The sequence below is a fragment of the Octopus bimaculoides genome, chromosome 7 (assembly GCF_001194135.2).
Source record: "Octopus bimaculoides isolate UCB-OBI-ISO-001 chromosome 7, ASM119413v2, whole genome shotgun sequence".
NCBI classification, from domain to species: domain Eukaryota; kingdom Metazoa; phylum Mollusca; class Cephalopoda; order Octopoda; family Octopodidae; genus Octopus; species Octopus bimaculoides.
The window spans coordinates 23,448,486-23,448,762 of record NC_068987.1 but is presented as its reverse complement, the minus strand read 5'-3'; positions in this window follow the sequence as shown (position 1 = coordinate 23,448,762).

Here is a 277-nt window from a genome sequence, read left to right as displayed (position 1 = left end):
TATATATATATATATATATATATATATATATCATCATCATCATCATCATCATCGTTTAACGTCCGCTTTCCATGCTAGCATGGGTTGGACGATTTGACTGAGGACTGGTGAAACCGGATGGCAACACCAGGCTCCAGTCTGATTTGGCAGAGTTTCTACAGCTGGATGCCCTTCCTAACGCCAACCACTCAGAGAGTGTAGTATATATATATATATATATATACATACATACACACACGCATATATATGACCGGTATCTTTCAGTTTCCGTCTACCA